Genomic DNA, 9,236 nt, shown 5'->3' with positions numbered 1-9,236 from the left:
ATAGCTATAGGGATATACCAATGCATATTGGATAGGGACTCATGAAGATAGAAGAGTACCTTCAAAAGTTGATTCAATTTTGACTTTATTATGATTTCATGGATGAGAAGGAAGTAGTCATCTATCACACTCAGTATTCCTGAGGAAGAATATATTGCATCTAGCTTTGCAAGTTGTGAATCTTTGTGGCATAGGAAGTTACTCATGAAATTATTTGATCACGTGTTTGAGCTGATTATGATATATTGTGATAATCAAACTTTTCTGAAGCTGAGAGAGAATCTAGTTTTCCACGACACATCAAAGCACATTGAGATCAAGTACCACTTCATCCATGACTCTCTCTGTCTCTCACTCTCTCTGTCTCTCTCTCTCCAATTTTTATCTCTCCCTAACTCACACGTGTTCTGGGCAGTTTCCTCGTTAACATAATATAGGCAAGCTGGATTTTTGAGTTTTTGGCCATATTCGCGAGGCTAAATTCCAGCTTAGAAAAGAGAAAATGAGGTGGAGTTGCAGGGAATATTGGAGGCTTGACTTGAGGGAAGTGGACCAGGTTTTACCATAATCATCGTTGGTATGTTTGACCTCATACTTGACTAGCTGCATTAGTTGTATCTCTTGTTGAACTGAATAATTTCTCTTAGAAAAAGGTTGTTAGGTTTTTCCCCCAAGTGTGTTTTCCTAAGGTAAATCTTTTGTCGTCTTTTGTGCATGGTGATCTCTATTGTCTTTATGCTTTATGGTTGAATTTATGAAGTGTAATTACTTAATGATAAACCAGAATTGTTAAAAAGAAGATAAATATCATTTGAAGTAATAACCAATACTTCAGAAATTAGTTTCTATCTTTATTACACTTGAAAAAAGAACATCTATTTGTTGTGAGCTCTACACAACAATCATGGCACCCTCAACTCTGATACCAAAATAAACAACTAAAGACAATAGATAAATCACACAAATTTCTAATGAGGAAATTTTATTAAATTATTCTTACGTCACACATTGAACACCGTAGAGTCTCATTATATAGCAATGACATCGATAAACTAGAAAAGGACAACAACTTAGAGTATAAAGACTCCTACTTAGCTAGATCTCACTCACATTAGAGAACAACGAGCTCCAAAACATCACCTTGAAAATCACACAATCCAGAACTTTCATTCTTTATTACCATTAACAATTTCCATCAAAAACCTTGAACATTTCAATTCATGAACACATAATTTATATCCAAAAATAAATGAACATCAAATATAAAATTATAATTACTTTAAACTTGACAAAATTTTTACAATTTTGAGCAAGAATTTGATTTCTTATTGTTTAAAATTGACTTTTGAATTCATAAATGGATTCAGCACCCTAAAAAATTGATGCACTTGAACATTGTAGATTAAACAATTTAACTTGTGATTCTTAAAAATCTCCACCAGCTTTTGAGAAAAATTAACCCAAAAAAAGGCACAAAAGGAGGTCAATTTTCTATTAGTTAGACAATATAATAACATAATAATAAATATATATACAAACAAAAAATAAAAATTTCCAAGAAATAAAAAACTCAAACCTAAAGGTGAATAAATAATGCCATTCTAAGAGAGTGAGGGAATGATGTCGGTTCAAAGAAGAAATAAATACTTTAACTACTTAAAGTGATAATATTATGAATCTATTATTTTCTAGAAGTATAAAATATAAAATATATTAACATATTTAAAATTTTAATAAAACTAAAACTGAGGCTTGGTTGTTTAACGTGTTAATGGAGGCGGAACATCGGTGGATTAGAATTGGTCTCTAAACTCTGTCGCTAGGGTTTCTGTGATCTTGCATGGTTCAGATCATGGTAGAGTTTGGAGGAGGCTCTAATGCCCCCTCTTTTAGGGATACGGTCACAGGCAAGAACAAAGGGCCTAAAATATCATTCTTCACTAGGCTTACTACCTACAATACCTTTCACTCTTCTAGAACTCTTAAATCTACAGGAGTGCGAAGGAAAACAAATGGAAATGTCTCAAAAGAAGCTTCAACTTCCCAAGAAGGAACGAAAGTCAAACCTCACCATTCCCATTCAGACAGGCCCTAAGGAATGAAGTAAACAACCAGTAATAACTTCAATCCCAAGGAAAAAAAGATTCTGGTGCTAGAAATCCAGGACCCAGATGTGGCAGCCTATAAAGACTACAGGCAGGAGCATGTTGTCATCTCTAAATTTATGGGAATCTGACCCACAAAAAAAGCGTTGAATTGGTGGATTCAGACAAAATGGCATCCTAAAGGAGAGATCAGACTAAAACTTGTATTGAAGGGATTCTTCACAGTCATTTTTGACCTCTTGGAAGATACAGACCATATATTCGAAGGAGACCAGTCATCTCTAAATTTATGGGATTCTAGCCCATGGAAAAATCATTGAACTAGTGGATTCAGAAAAAATGGTGCCCTCAAGGAGAGATCAAACAAAAACTTGTATCGAAGGGATTCTTCACGTCATTTGTGACCTCTTGGAAGATAAATACCATATATTCGAGGGAGGCCCATATTTATTCAACTCATTCGAGCTCTACATGTGTTATTGGAAGGATAATTACACCCCCAAAAAGGAAGACTTCACTAGAGTCTCAGTCTGGGTTAGGCTCTACTCGCTTCCCACAGACTATTGGTCACCATTAGTGCTAAAGGGAATCCAAGATGAGCTAGGGGAATACATAAAAATGTAAGAGGGAACCAGTAATGGTTACTATGTCTCATATGCAAGAATATTTTTTTAAATGGATGTTTCAAGTGCTCTACCAAAGGAAATCAAGTTATTCTTTAGAGATGGGGCTTGAATCCAAAATATTGACTATGAGCATATACCATTTAGATGCAAAAAATGTCATGAACATGGGAACTTATTCAGAGGCTACCCCGAGAACAAGGCACAACAAAGCAACACTCAAGCCCAAAAGAAATCAAATGAATAAGGTTTCACCAAGGTGGGACCCAAAAACAGGCACAACAGGAAGAATCAAGGGAAATAAGGTAAATATGAAGTAGCTAACAAAAATAAGCATGAAGCCCTACAGGAAGACCAAGAAGAACCAATATCAGATGGAAAAAATGAGGAAGAAAATAAAAGGATATTCCAAAACACAACAGATCAGACACAATTGGAGGATGATTTCGAGAATTTTCAGCAGAGGAAGACCACATTCTAGAGGACATCAATATGGAACCAACAATCACAGAAACTTATCTTGAAGACAGCGCAATAGAGGAAGCCCTCAAAGGAGTTGATCTCATCTCCATAGCAAAAGAATGGAAAAAAAATGGATTGCCAGCTATACCAAAAGAGCACATACATAAAATAGAGGGAGCATGCCTCTTACAAGAAGAAATAAAACAATGTACGTTCAATAAATTCCCAGAGGACTCGGCACACAAACGAATAGTGGAAAACATGACAGTCAAGCAGTGTAACCCCAAAGTACCTAGCAGAAAAAGAGGAATGAAAATCGGAGGCTAGCTCCCTAAGAACTTGGAGAAATAGTTCTCAATGAGGGCAAGGTAAAAGCTCTCACTCTAATCCCTCATCTTTATCAATGATTTGTCTCTCATGGAATATAAGAGGCCTAATGGTCTAGGAAAAAGAAGAATCTTAAAACAAAGACTAATGAGAGACAAACCAAACATTGTTCTCATTCAAGATACTACGATTGCCATGGAGAACCTTAATACTCTTCAAAAGAATTGCGTCCAAAACTATAGCTACATCTCCAATTCAACAATTGGCATTGCATGAGGGAAACTGATAGTATGGAAAAACTCACTTTCTGAGCTATCGTCATCTGTTGCAACAAGAAACTCCATCACTATAGTCATAAATATCATTGGTTCCAATTATAACATATGTGTTACAAACATATATGCTCCCCACAAGGCTGCTGAGAGAATCCAAATGCTACAAACTATTATGAAGATCACTGAGACCATACCTCTACCCTACAAAATCATTGCAGGGGATTTTAATATCGTCCTAAATATAGATGAAAGAAAAGGGGGGATTTACAAGTTGGATAAAGACTTAGAATTATTCCAACCAACCATTGACAAGCTTAGTCTTATTGGCATCTCAATGGTAAATAACACCTTCACCTGGAACAATAGAAGGGGTGGAGTAAGACAGATCACCTCTAGGATATATCATTTTCTACACTTAGAAGAAATTTACATGACCTCCTGGGAGACTGAAGCTCACATCCTCCCCCAAATGGGTTCGGATCACTCGCCTATAGCACTGATAGTGCACATATCCTCTGGCCCCAAAAATCGGCCTTTCCATTTTGAGACATTCTAGCTTGAGCACTCAAGCTTCATTGAAAATATGAAGGAATGGTGGAAAGGCCTACCACCCAAATTAGGTGTTAGAATTTATCAATTGTAGTAAAAATAAAAGTTAATCAAAAATAAAAACAAGTTCTAGAATAAAGAGGACTTTGGCAACATATTTAAAGACAAAAAAAAACTAGAATAGAAAATAGAAACTCTCCAACAAAGAATCATCAGAAATGGAATCATTGACCAAATGAAGCAGGGAGAAATAAGGCTCCATAATAGGTGGGAAGAAAGAGTCATATAGGAGGAGAAATTTTGGAAACAAAATTCTCAAATAAGATAACTTATGTGGGGTGGAAACAATTCTTCATTCTTTCATCACTCCATGATTTAGCACAAGAGGCACAATAGAATCCTTTGCCTCAAATGTAAATAACGAATAATTGTCCATACCCATTAGGACACAATGAATGAACCAAATGAATAATTTAGCAATATTCTAGAGAAGCCCAGGGTTGACAGAAAACAAGAAATCAGGGAAATCACTCACAACATCCCTGCCATCCTCAACCAGAACCATAAAAAAATGCTTCTAAGGGAAGTAACAATGCAAGAAGTGGAGGAGGTTGTAATGTTTCTCACCAATGGGAAAGCCCCTGGACTTGAAGGATTCAGTATTTATTTTTATAAATCCTGTTGGTGTTTCTTAAAAGAGGAAGTTCATGCTCTGGTGGAAGATTCTAGAATCAGCAAAACTATTCTAAAATCTCTTCATGTCACACTCCTCACTCTCATTCCTAAAGAAGAAGGTTTCTATTCTCTGGATAGGTTCCATCCAATTTCCCTTTGCAATGTAATCTAAAAAATCATCTCTAAAGTCCTAGCCAACATAATCAAGTTTGTCCCTCCCCTTCTTATATCCTCAAACCAATCTGGCTATGTGGAGGGTAGGCAGCTAATGGATAGCATTATTCTATCTCATTAATTTATTCACTCCCTAAAAGTTAAAAAGAAACCTGGCATGATGATGCAACTTGACATGTCGAAGCCCTTGGATAAAATAAGATGGGATTACATGCATGAAGTCCTAAAGGCCTTTGGTTATAATCAGGATTGCATAAATTGGATCATGCCCATGGTTTTTGGAGCCTTATTCTCCATTCTTATCAATGACTTCCCTCCAAGCCTTTCTTCCCCTCCAAAGGCATAAGACGGGGAGACCCCCTGTCTCCCTTCCTCTTTGTCATTATGGCCGAAGGCCTAAGAAGATCGCTAAGGGAAGTCAACCTTAACAACTATAGTCTCTCTCGTTGGCCTCAAAATTCATAATAATTTCCCGTCCTCAACCCATCAGCAATAATTAGATGATACCCTGTTAATGGGAATTCCCACAGTGAAGGAAGCTCTTACTTTCAAAGAAATTCTCAAACGTTTTTCAGATGCCTCAGGTACTTCTATCAACCTCGAAAAATCTAAATTATTCTTCTTCAACACTCCCAATTCCATTCAATGAAATATCACTAGAATGCTAGGCCTTCAAATATGTTTTGTCCCCTTCAGATATCTGGGTGTCCCTCTAACCGACAAATATTTCAAAAAAGCTAACTAGGAGGACCTTCTCAACAAACTTCACAAAATACTTGCCAACTGGACATTCCGCTCCCTTAATTTAGTGGGTAGACTAATCCTAGTTAAATCAATGCTGCAAGCCATCCCTCTATATATGTTTTCTACTCAAGCTGCCACCAAGTTAGTCACCAATGCCATTAGATGCATCCAAAGGAACTTTTTATGGAGGGGATCAGACAGTAAGAAACAATTGGCTCTTGTAGCCTCGAAGAATGTCTATAAAGTAAAAAATGTTGGAGGATTGGATTTGAGGGATATGGATATTCTTTGGAAATCCCCAGGGGCCAATACTTGGTGGCATTGGCTAGACAACCCAAAAATTCCTTGGGGCCTCATCTAGATGGAAAAATATGCACTAACTCAGTCAAATGATGATCTCATTAGGCTTACAGGTGACATCAAAGTTTTAGGGATTTGGAATGAAGCTTGGGAGAATAAGGCTATCATTCAAAAGCACAACTTTTGGGATATTGGTAATGGAGAAAAATCCCTCTCTTGGGAATATTCCTGGAGGCAACTACCTAATCTAAACAGGGATTAGTTTGCCTCGCTTCTCACTATTAAGAAAGAAAAATGAAAGCACATGGTTTCTCATTACTGGAAGCCCAACACTAGAATGGAAAGATGGTGAGAGCAGCTGGAAGCCCAAGACTAGGAACATTTGCCCATAGGATTTCATTGGAACACATTTTCCACTACCATTCAAGAAAGACAAATCCAATTCGTCAGAGGAGAAGATAACATTAGATGGGTTAAAATTTCAGCAGGGCATTTCAATCTCAAGGAATCCTATGACTATATGGAAAACTATGACCAACTTCAGCCTAATAAAAATGGAAAAATATATGGAACATAAAATTATGTCCCAAAATCACCCTTTTTATATGGCTAAAAATGCATAGGAAGATTATATCATGAGAGAATTTATAGAGAAGAGGATTCAAGGGTCCTTCAAGATACCCTCTCTGTGAAGAGAATGAGGAAACAATAAACCATCTCTTAAATAATTGTGATTACACCAAAAAACTTTGGGAGTGGGCTAAGTTTGTATTTAGAACTTCTGACAGGGACAGGGCTTCCATCATCAACACTTTATACAATTGGATAACTTCATTTTTCCCACACCCAATGGTTGACAGTGTCTGGAACATCATCCCAGGTACTATATGTTGGGCAGTTCGGAAAGAGTGAGATGCAAGAATATTCAAAGAGGAAAAAAGGTCAAAAGAGAGTCTCCTCGCCTCATTTAAACAATTAATCCATGAATCTCTCACCATCTACAAATTTCCAAACTTCAATGACCCCCCTCGTCTTTCTGATCAAAGAATATTGCAAATCCTTGAGTTGTACATCCTCTAGATAAATAAATCCTCAAACTAAATTATGATGGAGCTGCTGGTTTTGGTTGAGTTTTCAAGAACTCAAAAGGAGAGATAATATGCTTATACGTGGGCAACCTAAGCATAGCTAACAACATTGTAGTTGAACTCCATTCTCTGGACCATGGTCTTGGAATTGCGAAAGTCCAGAGATTATGGTCACTCATCGTGGAAGGAGATTTGACTCTAGCTACCCAAGCTTGTCGGAAGCTTTAGCAAGGCACGATAGTCACCAAAGTCATGGACAATTAGAGGCTCAACAAGACCCTCCATGGCATAAATCGACACGTCGGAGAGCTGAGTGCGGTCCACTTTCAGACTGTCAGATGGAAGGCTGATAGTCTAGCTGATAGGTTTTCCAATGAAGTTACATGATCCTATTTGACTCAAGTTCTAGATTTAACCAAGATCTTTTAATCTGGTGATGTGGTTAGAATTGAATTTTAATAGAGAATAAATGACCATAAATGCATGCTTAAGAAAATGGAAACATAATTATAATCAACAAATCATAGACATAAGACATTGATAATAGAGTTCATCCTGTGTGCACTACGTCTTCGGGCCCAGTGCCAAGATGGTGTTGTAGAATTTTCTCTACAAATCAGCTAGCTCACTGATATCATGTAGAAATTTCACCTGCAAATCAAACTGATATATGCAATGTACTAAAGCATAATGCTAGATCTACATCTACCATAAACTTAGCGGAAGCTTAATTGAACATGAGCAACATCAATCATGAACAGATATAACTAAGAATGAGAAGTAATCAACCATAACAAAAAAGATATAACCTATGGAAACCACCAACCTAAAATCCCATCTCTGTATTATCAATCAAGTGGAAATCCTCAACAACATACAAAAAGAATTAGCTCAAAAGCTATCCTGCTCCCTTTGTACTTTGATGATGTAGCTCATGGACTACCTAGGCCTGTATATATAGGCTGCACAAGTCCTCCAAGCTCCTATTTCCTTGCGCAGTTTTGATTGGGGTCCAATGTCATAACATGTGTGAATTGGCCACATCATACCTGCTGTAACCTCAGGTCCAACTACGCAATCCATAAGGAATAATATTCCTTCTGCATGCAAGGAATATTCACCAAGGAATATCCTAGCAACTGATAGTACACTGTCCCTCCATCTGATCTCAACTGGGTCTCTATCTGAACTGACATGCATGAGTTATCCATGAGTGAATCTTCAGTTATCTGAAAATACCAGTTGTTACATGCATGCAAGCATTAACAAACTGAATCTCATTAATTTAACAACTTGTTAAATTAATCTAACTGGACTTGACTCAATTAATTGAGCCAACTAATTACAACTCATCCTCATCCTTTAACTAATGGTTAAATCCCTCAATCAAAGGAGAAACTATTGCATTTCCTCACATAGACTTGAAGTTCATAATTCCTCAACTAATTAACTCAAACTGAATTAATTAATTAATTTACAAACTGTTGTTAATATCAAATTCAAATTTTAATTCCTATTTCTAGTCCAGGGACTAACTAAAATAGGAATCCACACTGAACTGCTAAAAATAGAACTTCTATTTTTAGCACTTCCATTTTTCATTCCCTGTTGCCCAATCTAGCACTGATACCCAAACTGCTATTTTTAGCACTTCTATGTTTAGCAATTTCGTGTTGCCATTTTTCAACAGGTGTTGGCCGCTTCATTCAATGTTGGAAATGGTGAAGAGGTACATGGACTATGTTTTTTGTCATATAAGGACATGTGCCCTCTACATGAGTGGCAAAGTCTCTCCACAAGACATTCCACTACAAGAACTATCACTCACAACAAACCTCCTATCAACATGACATAATCTGACACATGGTGACAATGAGTATCCCGCCATCATGGCATCAAAAGGATCTCAACCAA

The sequence above is a fragment of the Pinus tabuliformis genome, chromosome 5_2 (genome assembly GCF_031772625.1).
Source record: "Pinus tabuliformis cultivar Carrire ecotype Pingquan chromosome 5_2, CPIR1, whole genome shotgun sequence".
Classification (NCBI taxonomy): Eukaryota; Viridiplantae; Streptophyta; class Pinopsida; order Pinales; family Pinaceae; genus Pinus; species Pinus tabuliformis.
The sequence above is the reverse complement of the archived record's forward strand: the minus strand, read 5'-3'. Positions refer to the sequence as shown.